Below are 12,696 nucleotides of genomic sequence, written 5' to 3'. Positions count from 1 at the left end.
GTGTGTAAAAAGATAAGTACTTCAACTTGTAAAATTGGTTTAGGAAGGACATTAAGAAAGTAACTTGCTCTGAAATGTCTTTTGAAAACTATTGCTTGGTTATGAGGTATCCAAAAAGCTGTAAAGTAAAGTTGTGGGTGAAACGGGTGGGTACTTCAAGTTGGAAAATGGGTTTAGAAGGGACATTAAGAAAGGAACTTGCTCTGAAATAAAGTATTTGTGTGTGTGAGTAGGTTTTTGTGTGTGTGTAAGTTTTTGTGTGTGTGAGTCGGTTTTTTTGTGTGTGTAAGTTTTTATGTGAGTGTGTAATTTTTTTTATGTGTGTAATTTTTTTTGTGTGCCCATTTTTAAGTTTGAAAATATTTATATTATTTGGAAAAATAGAATTTATAAATAACTAATTTATTTTTCATTGAGAAAATTCAGAATTGAACTTGAACTTTTCTTCACTTCGTTGAGAAAATTAAAAATTGAACTAGAACTTTTTATCTTCCGGGAAAATATTCACAAGTATGCTAAAGCTTTTTCTATCTACTAAGAAAAAATTTACAATTTGTAAAATTGGTTTAAGAAGGATATTAAGAAAGGAACTTGTTCTGAAAAGATATAATAAAGCCTTTTGAAAAGTATTGTTTGATCTTGGGGTGTGCAAAAAGTCGTAAAGTAAAGTTGTGGTGAAGAAGATAACTACTTCAACTTGTAAAAATGGTTTAAGAAGGAAATTAAGAAAAAAAACTTGTTCTAAAGTAAAGTCGTAAAGTAAAGTTGTGGTGAAAAAGATAAGTACTTCAACTTGTAAAATTGGTTTAGGAAGGACATTAAGAAAAGAACTTGTTCTGAATTGCCTTTGAAAAGTATTGCTTGGAGTTTAGGTATCCAAAAAAGCTGTAAAGTAAAGTTGTGGGTGAAACGGATGGGTACTTCAAGTTGGAAAATGGGTTTATGAGGGATATTAAGAAAAGAACTTGCCTTGAAATGCCTTTTGAAAGGTATTTCTTGGTGTTGAGGTATCCAAAAAGCTGTAAAGTAAAGTTGTGGTGAAAAAGATAAGTACTTCAACTTGTAAAATTGGTTTAGGAAGGACATTAAGAAAGTAACTTGCTCTGAAATGTCTTTTGAAAAGTATTGCTTGGTGATGAGGTATCCGAAAAGCTGTAAAGTAAAGTTGTGTGTGAAAAGGATGAATGCTTCAACTTGTAAAATGGGTTTAGAATGGACATTAAGAAAGAAAGTTGCTCTGAAATGCCTTTTGAAAAGTATTTCTTGGTGTTGAGGTATCCAAAAAGCTGTAAAGTAAAGTTGTGGGTGAAAAGGATGGATGCTTTAACTTGTAAAATGAGTTTAGAAGGGACGTTAAGAAAGGAAATTGCTCTGAAATGCTTTTTGAAAGGTATTTTTTGGTGTTGAGGTATCCAAAAAGCTGTAAAGTAAAGTTGTGGGTGAAAAGGATGGGTACTTCAAGTTGGAAAATGGGTTTAGAAGGGACATTAAGAAAGGAACTTTCTCTGAAATGCCTTTTGCAAAGTATTTCTTGGTGTTGAGGTATCCAAAAAGCTGGAAAGTAAAGTTGTGGGTGAAAAGGATGGATGCTTCAACTTGTAAAATGGGTTTAGAAGGGACATTAAGAAAGGAACTTGCTCTCAAATGCCTTTTGAAAAGTATTTCTTGGTATTGAGGTATCCAAAAAGCTGTAATGTAAAGTTGTGGTGAAAAAGATAAGTACCTCAACTTGTAAAACTGGTTTAGGAAGGACACTAAGAAAAAAAGTTGCTCTGAAATGCCTTTGAAAAGTATTTCTTGGTGTTGAGGTATCCAAAAAACTGTAATGTAAAGTTGTGGTGAAAAAGATAAGTACTTCAACTTGTAAAATGGGTTTATGAGGGACATTAAGAAAAGAACTTGCTCTGAAATGCCTTTTGAAAGGTATTTCTTTATGTTGAGGTATCCAAAAACCTGTAAAGTAAAGTTGTTTGTAAAAAGATAAGTACTTCAACTTGTAAAATTGGTTTAGGAAGGACATTAAGAAAGTAACTTGCTCTGAAATGTCTTTTGAAAAGTATTGCTTGGTGATGAGGTATCCAAAAAGCTGTAAAGTAAAGTTGTGAGTGAAACGGATGGGTACTTCAAGTTGGAAAATGGGTTTAGAAGGGACATTAAGAAAGGAACTTGCTCTGAAATAAAGTATTTGTGTGTGTGAGTAGGTTTTTGTGTGTGTGTAAGTTTTTGTGTGTGTGAGTCGGTTTTTGTGTGTGTGTAAGTTTTTGTGTGTGTGTGTAAGTTTTTGTATGTGTGTAAGTTTTTGTGTGTGCCCATTTTGAAGTTGGAAAATATTTATATTATTTGGAAAAATAGAAATGATCAATAACTAATTTCTTTTTCATTGAGAAAATTCAGAATAGAACTTGAACTTTTCTTCACTTCGTTGAGAAAATTAAACATTGAAATAGAACTTTTTATCTTCCGGGAAAATATTCACAAGTATGCTATAGCTTTTTCTATCTACTAAGAAAAAATTTAGAATTTGTAAAATTGGTTTAAGAAGAATATTCAGAAAGGAACTTGTTCTGAAAAGATATTATAAAGCCTTTTGAAAAGTATTGCTTGATCTTGGGGTGTGCAAAAAGTCGTAAAGTAAAGTTGTGGTGAAGAAGATAACTACTTCAACTTGTAAATGGGTTTAGGAAGAAAATTACGTGAAGAACTTGTTCTGAAAAGATATAATAAAGCCTTTTGAAAAGTATTGCTTGATGTTGGGTTATTCGAAAAGCCTTATAGTAAAGTTGTGGGGGAAAAGATGAGTACTTCAACTTGTAAAATTGGTTTAGGAATGACATTACATAAAGAACTTGTTCTGAAAGGGCATAATAAAGCCTTTTGAAAAGTATTGCTTGATGTTGGGGTATGCAAAAAGTCGTAAAGTAAAGTTGTGATGAAAAAGATAAGTACTTCAACTTGTAAAAGTGGTTTAGGAAGGACATTAAGAAAAGGAGTTGTTCTGAAATGCCTTTGAAAAGTATTGCTTCGAGTTGAGGTATCCAATAAAGCTGTAAAGTAAAGTTGTGGGTGAAACGGATGGGTGCTTCAAGTTTGAAAATGGGTTTATGAGAGACATTAAGAAAAGAACTTGCTCTGAAATGCCTTTTGAAAGGTATTTCTTGGTGTTGAGGTATCCAAAAAAGCTGTAAAGTAAAGTTGTGGTGAAAAAGATAAGTACTTCAACTTTTAAAATTGGTTTAGGAAGGACATTAAGAAAGTAACTTACTCTGAAATGTCTTTTGAAAAGTATTGCTTGGTGATGAGGTATCCAAAAAGCTGTAAAGTAAAGTTGTGGGTGAAAAGGATGAATGCTTCAACTTGTAAAATGGGTTTAGAAGGGGCATTAAGAAAAAAAGTTGCTCTGAAATGCCTTTTGAAATGTATTTCTTGGTGTTGAGGTATCCAAAAAGCTGTAAAGTAAAGTTGCGGGTTGAAAAGGATGGATGCTTAAACTTGTAAAATGAGTTTAGAAGGGACATTAAGAAAAGAACTTGTTCTGAAATGCTTTTTGAAAGGTATTTCTTGGTGTTGAGGTATCCAAAAAGCTGCAAAGTAAAGTTGTGGGTGAAAAGGATGGGTACTTCGAGTTTGAAAATGGGTTTAGAAGGGACATTAAGAAAGGAACTTGCTCTGAAATGTCTTTTGAAAAGTATCTTTTTGTGTTGAGGTATCCAAAAAGCTGTAAAGTAAAGTTGTGGGTGAAAAGGATGAATGCTTCAACTTGTAAAATGGGTTTAGGAGGGACATTGAGAAAGGAACTTGCTCTGAAATGCCTTTTGAAAAGTATTTCTTGGTGTTGAGGTATCCAAAAAGCTGTAATGTAAAGTTGTGGTGAAAGAGGTAAGTACTTCAACTTGTAAAATTGGTTTAGGAAGGACATTAAGATAAAAAGTTGCTCTGAAATGCCTTTGAAAAGTATTTCTTGGTGTTGAGGTATCCAAAAAGCTTGTAATGTAAAGTTGTGGTGAAAAAGATAAGTACTTCAAGTTGGAAAATGGGTTTAGAAGGGACATTAAGAAAAGAACTTGTTCTGAAATGGTCTTTGAAAAGTATTTCTTGGTGTTGAGGTATCCGAAAAAGCTGTAAAGTAAAGTTGTGGGTGAAAAGGATGGGTACTTCAAGTTGTAAAATGGGTTTAGAAGGGACATTAAGAAAGGAAATTGCTCTGAAATGCCTTTTTAAAGGTATTTCTTGGTGTTGAGGTATCCAAAAAGCTGTAAAGTAAAGTTGTGGGTGAAAAGGATGGATACTTCAAGTTCGAAAATGGGTTTAGAAGGGACATTAAGAAAGGAACTTGCTCTGAAATGCCTTTTGAAAAGCATTTCTTGGTGTTGAGGTATCCAAAAAGCCTTATAGTAAAGTTGTGGGGGAAAAGATGAGTACTTCAACTTGTAAAATTGGTTTAGGAAGGACATTGAGAAAAAAAATTGTTCTGAAAAAAATATAATAAAGCCTTTGGAAATGTGGCGACCCTTCGGTGTCTCAAATGCACAAAAAGTATTAACAAAATGTGGATGGGGCTCTTTGGGGACTTGGAAGGGCCTTGGGGGGTCCGGGGGCCCTTTGGGGGCCGGGTGGTCCTTTGGGAGCCCGGGGGACCTTTCGGGACCGGAGGGTTCTTTGGGGTTGGGGTTTGGGGGTGGGGCTCCCTTGGGGTTTGGGGTTGGGGACCTCACGACACTGTTCAAATGGAACTTGTGTATTATAACGACCATAGAGTTTCACCCTCAAATCCTCTTCTAAAACATCTTTTAAAATCATCTTTTAAAATGTCTCTAAATGTTTCGCCGAAATAATTCCCTAAAATGTCTAAAACGGTTTTGCCCAAAAAACCCCTAGACGTAATTTCTGCGTATTCCTTTTGTTTTTGGCATCCCTGCGCTGTCACATTTGAAATTACTTGGAAACCCTTTCCAGCGTTAATCTCTTCATCTCTAAGGTCAAAACATTCGCCGGAGTTTCTTGGAGAATTGTTTCCGGGGCGAAGTTTATTAATATCTTTGGAGTTCGACCAGGAGAATTGTTTCCATGGCGAAGCTTTTTAATGTCTGACAGATGATGTCATGGTTGATTGATTTGTCAAGAAAGGGGAATTAATTTGTTGTTTCTAAGGGGAATTATTGGTTCACACGTGATCCTGTTTCCTATTCCTGGATCATAACATTCGCCCCGAGCGTGCACTTGGCCAAAACAACAACAACGACAAATCAATTGACCTTGAACGAAGTGTCATTGACCCTGTCCCCGTTAGACTCAATAATCCAGAAAACTTCCATCAAAGTGAGAAAAATCCTGCTTTTTCATTCTCACTGACAAAAACCATATAACATCCATAAATTGATGTTGACATGCATGAAAAACATCAAATAAATTGACCAACACTCATAACCGTCCAAGAAACATCCATAAAAGTTATAAAATTCCTGTTTTTTCAAGTGAGAAAAGTCCTGTTTTTTCATTCTCACTGAGAAAAACCATGAAACATCCATAAATTGATGTTGTCATTCATGAAAAATATCAAATAAATTGATCAACACACATAACCGTCCAAAAAATATCAATAAAAGTGAGAAAAATCCTGTTTTTTCAAGTGAGAAAAATACTGTTTTTTCATTCTCACTGACAAAAACCATAAAACAGACATAAATTGATGTTGCCATCCATCAAAAACATCAAATAAATTGACTAACACTCATAACCGTCCAAGAAACATCCGTAAAAGTGAGAAAAATCCTGTTTTTTCAAGTGAAAAAAGTCCTGTTTTTTCATTCTCAGTGAGAAAACCATCTCCCTAGGGACTCTATACCCATATATGGTGTTCTCGTTGGACCTTTAGATAGCTTTCTACTCATTTATGGCTCCTATGGAAGGAATGCTAGTATTAACTTCAAAGAAGGCTCATTTGATAGGAAATTAAAAGTTCTAGTTCACTTTTTAAGAGTCAAAAGAGATTGGAGGGCACCTACTCCCCCCCCCCCCTTTAAGCCATTTTTTCCTGGAACCCATCCGATAAGAACTTTGAGATAGTCATTTTTTTTAAAATTGTTTATAAACCGTGCACTGGCAAATTCGGAGTCGAAACAACCCACCATGACATGAGTGAAGGCGTTATAAATAATACCCTGGGGAAATATATAATTCTTATGGAAGGGATGCACGTAAAAACTTCATAGAGGGCTCATTTAATTGGATATTTATTTATTTTTATTTATTTATTTTCTACCCAGAAAATACAAAACAAGCAAGAATACGGATTAAAAAAGAATACAAAAGAGGGAGAAAAAAAAACAGAACAAATAATTAAAAGCACTAAAACGACACTACTGCCGCAGGAAGGACGACCACTCGTGCGACATCCTTGCGTTAAAATTCTCAATCTGTTTTATAACGGCCTGATATGGTTCTGTAACTTTAAAATGAAGGCTAATATATACCCCAGATCAGCCGTCTCACCAAAGCACGAATATATTCTGCTTCGGTTGCCAGCGTTATGCTCTATTCTGCTGAGACTTGGTGGCTGACTCAGACACAGACGCTGAAGGTAGATGCCATCCAGACGAAACACCTCCGAAAAATCGGAGGCTCCCGATGGCCCGACAGGGTATGAAATTCGGAACTCCTCAGGTCCTTCAAACTCCCAACCCTGTCCGAGCAGCTTGAATCTCGCTCGCTGCGTTGGTATGGTCATCTGCTCCGTCTGCCTGCCCAAACACCCGCCCGACTCATCTTCGATTTCGACCCAGCTGCAAACGGCTGGAGGCGTCCTAGGGAAGACCGAGCACCAGATGGGCGGACGTCATCCGTGATCGGCTCGCCTCCAGAAACATCAACCCGGCTGAAGTGACAACCCTCGCCCTGAACCGACCACTCTGGAGAAGACTGACGGCGCTGACGACTGGTTCCCTCTACGCTGGCGACGCTGCCGAGCAAGAGCTTTAAGTAAAGTAGTAAGTAATATATGAGTAGTCTCAGCAGATACTTTGGTAGTCTCATCAGATACTTTGCATAACGAAAATAGTAGGACCGAGTTTGCTTAATGTCTGATTTCTGAAGCACTCTCCAGAAAGGTGCAATATACAGAATATGCGGCAGCGTGGTTGCGTTATACAACCTAGCTAAAATCACGCGATTAAAACGGAGATTGTTTGCCACAATGTTACCATATGACACCGAAATGCGCTTTTGCATGGCTAACTATGAGCGAGCAGGCAGCTCGCAATGACGTCCTGACAGGAAGGCACAAATAAGTCAACGAAGACACTGGCTTAGTGGTAATATCACCAAGTCAAATAGATACATCAATCGAATCATTCCAATTAAAAAGAACAATCTCAGACTGCATTGAAACTAAGACCAATTTTCCGGTACTCATTATTTAACATTTTAAAATTCTCCTCAAGGCGCGCAATCGTCCGACAAGGCATAAACCCATCATCAGCATAACAAACTAAACTCAGATTCAAACCGCGGATTATGCATGAACATTCAATTTGCGATTGTGGCTCTATTATTGCATTATTGAAAAAATAAGGTGAAACAGTAGATCCCTGTCTCACTGCCTTATAAACCGGTAAGACAACATAAATATCACTCATACCAGGAATGTAAATACGGACCACGAAATTACCATATAAATCCCGATACGCTCCTATCAAACAGTTCGTGATAACGAACTGTAAGTAAGGAGCGACCCGGCTCAATGGTAACCGAAACTCTAGAAAACGGGATTTTGATATCAATAGATACAAAAAAAGAATCAGATTTTAATATTGATTTCAAATATATAAATTTCATCAAGTTTAGTCATACCCATCAAAAGTTACGCGCCTGAGAATATTTGGCGGATTTTCAAAAAGAAGGAAAGACCCATTAAAAGTTATAGAACCTTAATGAAAATCACACCATCATATTCATCGTATTAGAGAACCCTATTGTAGAGGTTTCAAGCTCCTATCTACAAAAATGTGGAATTTTGCATTTTTTGCAAGAAGAAAGATCCCGGATGCGTGTTTATTTGTTTATGTTTTTGTTTTTTTTCCCCAGGGGTGATCGTATCGACCCAGTGGTCCTAGGATATCGTAGGAGGGCTCATTGGAATGGAAATTAAAAGTTCTAGTGCACTTTTTAAGTGACCAAAAAAATGGACGGCAGCTAGGCCCCCTCCCACGCTCATTTTTTTCCCAAAGTGACCCAATCAAAATTTTGAGATAGCCATTTTGTTCAGCATGGTCGAAAATATGATAACTATGTCTTTTAGGATGACTTAATCCCCTGCAGTCTTCGGGAGGAGGGCTGAAAGTTATGAACTTTACCCAATGTTAACATATAGCTTTGGTTATTGGGAAGTATACAGATGTTTTCAGGGGGGGATTTTTACTGGTAGTGGGGGTAGGGGGGGTCGGCGGTTATATGGTAGGATCTTTCCATGAAGGAAGTTTTCATGGGGGAAGGGACATTGCTATGAAGGGGACGCCGGATTTCCCACCATTATTTAAAAAAAAGATAAGAAATTAAATTAAAAAACAACAACAAGTTTTTCAACTGAAAGTAAGCAGCAACATCAAAACTTAAAACGAACAGAAAATATTACGTATATGATTGGGTTCACCCCCTAGTCAATACCTCGCTCTTTGAGCCAAAGATTTTTTAGTACTTTCATAAGAGCTATTTATTCTAATCAACGGCCTTTGTAAATAAGCGGTCATTTTTAAAGAATTGGAACTAAATTCGAACTTTAGCTTAAAGAGCAAGGTATTGACTAGGGGGCGAACCCCCTAATATACGCATTAAAAATATATACTGGATGCCTTAGATGTGGTTATCAAGAAGCAGAACCTAAAACTAGCTCATCGAGCCTTCAATTTCTCGCTTCCTCCAAACATCTTATCCTACTTTGATCTAGCATCAACAGACTTTGCGTCGAAGCTCTGTTCACCAATTTCGGCTGCCTAAAAGGGTATCCTCAGCAGCTCAGAGGTCACCAATTTATAGAGCAATTGCTCTTTGGAACTCTATTCCCAGTGAACTTTCTCTTATCAAAAACTCTTCTTCCCTTTGCAGAAAAATATTCTCTAAGGCTTGAAGTAATTTTTTTTTTTTCTTTATTTCTTTATTCATTTTGCTTTATCTATTTTTTCCGCTTTACTTTATATAGTTTTTTTTTCTTTTCTCCTCATTTATTATGTTGAATGAGATTTTAACCCTGTTGTTTAATAATATTATTAATGGTTTGGAATTTTAATAAATTACATGACATTTTCAGTTTGGATAAAATTAAGTCAAAGGTTATTGTGTAGCTGTTGTTTTTTTTTTTTTTTTGGTTGATTTTTTTCGCATTGTGTTTATATTTTTGAGATATTGTTGTATTTTTTTTTCCTTCCCTGATTTGTTTTGTGTGGAGTTTGTGATTGATACGAGATCTTCCAGAAGCTATGCTTCTTGGGATCTCTAGCGCTTAAGTGTATTTATGTATTTATTGTAGTATTTAATAAATTGAATTGAATTGAATTGAATTAGAAGTTTTTTACGTAAGTTAATTCGTAAGTTACGTATATTTATTACTAATAAAAACGTTCGTAAATAAAATTAAACAAGTTTTGAGAAAGCCATTTAACCAAATAAAAGTAAAATTAATATGCACATTTTGTTTTGATTATTCATGTATGGTGAGCCAAAATCAAAACCTGCATTAATTAAAAAACGTTCAAAAATTAAATAAAAAAAAACAAGTTTTTTTTTTAAATGGAATTAAGTAGCGACGCTAAAACTTGAAAAGAACAGAAATTTTTCCGTATATTAAAGGAGCTGGCCCCCCCTCAACGCCTCGCTCTTTACGCTAAAGTTTGACTTTCTCACAACTCTATTTTTTTTTTTTAAATAGAAAACTTTAGCGTAAAGAGCAAGGCGTTGAGGAGGGGACAGCCCCCTTCATATACGGAATAATTTCTGTTCGTTTTAAGGTTTAACGTCGTTCCTTACTTTCAGTTAAAAAAACTTGTTTTTTTATTTAATCACCGAAGGGTTGACCCCCCTCTTATATGCCGAATACAAAATATATTCGTGGACGAGCGAATCAAATGCACAGAATGTTGAAAGTTGATATTGAAAGTTCTAGTTTAGTTTTTGAGAGTCAAGAGAGATTAGAGGGCAACTAGCCCCCCCATGCCACTTTTCCCCCCAAATGCATCCAATCAAATTTTCTAGATAGCCATTAAGTTAAAAATTGTTCAAAAGTCAGATAACAAAAACTCAGGTGTCAACACACCCCCCCCCCAGGGCGAGGGGGCCGGCGTTTTAAGTTATGCCCTGGGAAATATATGGCTCTTATGAAAGGGATGCTCGTATAAACTGCAGATAGAGCTCATTTGATTGGAAATTTAAAGTTCAAGCTCACTTTCTAATAATCAAAAGATATCCGAGGGCAACTAGCCCCCCTTTCCCCGCGCCTTCTTTTTCCAAACCCATCTGATGAAAATTTTGAGATAGACATTTTGTTAAAAAATATAGATAGAAGGACAGATAAGAAAAACTCTATTGTCAGTACAACCCACCCAGGGCCCGAGAGAAGGCTTTCTAAGTTATGCCCTAAAGGCATGTATGGTTCTTATGAAAGGGATGCTCGTATAAACTTCATAGAGGGCTTATTTGATTGGAAGTTGAAAGTTCTAGTTCATTTTTTAAACAGTCAAGTGATTTAAGGGAAACTAGCCCCCCCCCACGCCCTTTTCTCCCAAACCCATCCGCTACAGATTTTGAGATAGCCAGTGTTTTGAACATTGCTCAAAAATTAGATAACAAAAACTCCGGTGTCCACACAGCCCCCCAGGGCCCGGGGGGTATCGCCTCCTTCTCTCACTGTAAATTCTAAAACGTACTGCGTCATTGGAGCTTTACTGAAAACTATATGCGTCTTGAACAGTCTTGGAAACATCATCAAATTGAATATTTGATGTATAATAGTTGAAAGATCCATCAGTTCAAGAATTTATTTCGCTATAATTTAATTTATTTTCAATGCTGTAAGAACTGGAAAAGAAAATATTTATAATATAATTCTTTTTCAGTTAAGCGCCAATGACGCAGTAGGTTATTGGGTTTTATTTACAGTTAAGGAAGGGGGCAGTATTTAAACTCTTGTTTGTAGTGAAACTAAATTCTTCTGGAAAAACTTAGGAAAGAACCACTAGATTAAGCGGAATATTTGATGTATAAAGATATGAATTGCTAAAAACTGCTAAGTCCAAAATTTTACTATAATTCTAATGTCAATTTTAAATATGAAGTACAAAAGAAAATATTTGTACTAAAATTGGTTTTCAGTAAAGGGCCAATGACGCAGTAGGTTTTAGACTTTTACAGTGAGAGAAGGAGGTGATACCCAAACTCTTGTTTGTAGTGGTTCTTGTTCGTTTCAAGCTTGATTTGCATATTCAATTTAAGTTTCACCTCGTTTTAAGATTTATTTATTCATTTACATTAATATTTATTGTATGTTTGTTTGCATTGATTGTTTATTTAATTTCTGTTCGTTTTAAATTTCACTTATACTTCAATAGCAAAATATTTTTTTTCGTTTTAAGTTTGATTTTCATATTCAATTCAAGAATTACTCGCTTTAAGATCTATTTATTCATTTATATTATTACTAGTTGTATTTTATTTGCTATAATTGTTTATTTAATTTCTGTTCGTTTTGCGTTTCATTTATTCTTTTATAGTAATTTCTGGTCGTTTTGAGTTTGAATTTTAGCAGTTTAAAATTACATTTAATTTTCTTTGAAAAACTTATTTTTCGGAAAGTTTTTTTATTAATTACTCGAAATGAAGAATATATCAACCGTAATATGAGCTCTGGAAATCCAGTTGTTTCTCCCTATAAAACAGAAAATTTTAAGTTGTTATACGAATTCTAAGTCGAGTCTGTAGCGACATTGCGAACTTGTCTACAAAATAATCATGAAATGTCCTTTTCCGATCCAAAACGACATTCAACCATTGAACTGAGCTCCCTATGCATAAGTGATACCAAATTAAACGAAAAAGATAAATAAAGCAACATTTTTATTTTTATACTGCTAAAAGTGCCCATAAAAGGTTTACTTTTACCGTACCAAAACAGTATGAGAAGGGGTCCCACTCCTAACCGGAGTGACGTCACAACCATAAGCCCATTGAATACTACCAGGACGAGGTGACATCACTTGATCTCCAATGAATTTACCTTGAATCTATGTAATAAGATGTTGTCGAAGAGTGACATCACTTAACCTCCAATGAATTTACCTTGAATTTATGTAATAGGATGTTGTCGAAATCAACCTACGTAATGACTGTTTGTTATGGTTTCACACATTATAAATTTGGTGTTTGATGCTTTTGTATCTTCGTCAATAAATTGAATTGGATTATCAGTTGAATCAATATAATACAGAAACTTCAAAGATGTACGGTGTTCTCGATTGCAAAGTCATTGGTTTAAAGAAGTCAGCTTGTGGTGTAATTTATGAATGTGCATTTTTATTGTTGACTACAGATCATAGTGAAGTCTTTTGCTATCACTGACACATCAGCTATAATATGTATGCTTAATATAGAGACAGGTGGAGTATGACATTACGAATTATAAACAAACTAGGCTTATGTGATAGAGTGATCCCCCAT

This window comes from Artemia sp. Qi Xiang Cuo, chromosome 6 (assembly GCF_049724085.1).
Source record: "Artemia sp. Qi Xiang Cuo chromosome 6, ASM4972408v1, whole genome shotgun sequence".
Classification (NCBI taxonomy): Eukaryota; Metazoa; Arthropoda; class Branchiopoda; order Anostraca; family Artemiidae; genus Artemia; species Artemia sp. Qi Xiang Cuo.
Note: the sequence above shows the minus strand (reverse complement) of the source record.